The sequence below is a fragment of the Condylura cristata genome, unplaced genomic scaffold, assembly GCF_000260355.1.
Source record: "Condylura cristata isolate star-nosed mole 26May11 unplaced genomic scaffold, ConCri1.0 scaffold00075, whole genome shotgun sequence".
In the NCBI taxonomy this organism is placed as follows: Eukaryota; Metazoa; Chordata; class Mammalia; order Eulipotyphla; family Talpidae; genus Condylura; species Condylura cristata.
Window position 1 is genome coordinate 368,989 of NW_004567176.1, and position 625 is coordinate 369,613.

Sequence of the window (625 nt, forward strand, 5' to 3'; positions counted from 1 at the left end):
CCGTCCACCACGTTTTTAAAGTTATTTATTGAAAAAAGTGTTCTATGCTTGTAACGTTTTAAAGGCTCAGCCCAAACCAAGTCTAGGATCGGACCTGTTCCAGCCCTCCGCCCCCAGCACCCAGCGCGGTAATTTATATTCAGTCGGTGCCAGCCCTTCGCCGTGTGGTTTGTAGGTCGTTTTGTAATGCTGTGTAAGACGTTGTTTGACGCCTACGCTGTGGCTTTGATACCGGTATTTTCCTATGCTGAATAATTTTCTTACACTTGGGGAAGGTAAGAAAATACTTTTTTTACATTTGTTACTTATGTAACGTCCCTATTTTTCACATTTGATATCTGTAACATACCGTATGCTTTCTACCTGTAAATGCCAACAATAGAATTAAAATATTTATTTAAAACTCTCCGCGTTCCGGGGGTAAGTGCGTCCTCCCTCTTGTCACGCTGCGCAGTTGAGGCCTCTGGCCTGTGGCGCAGCAGGTTGGACAACCCTGGGTCCCTCATGAGATGGAAACACGCGAACGGAAGAATGACAGGTGCGCGTGCATATGTGTGCACCCACAGGGCACCCGCACGTACATGAACCCCACAGGGCGCCCGCGCGTACATGAACCCCACAGGGC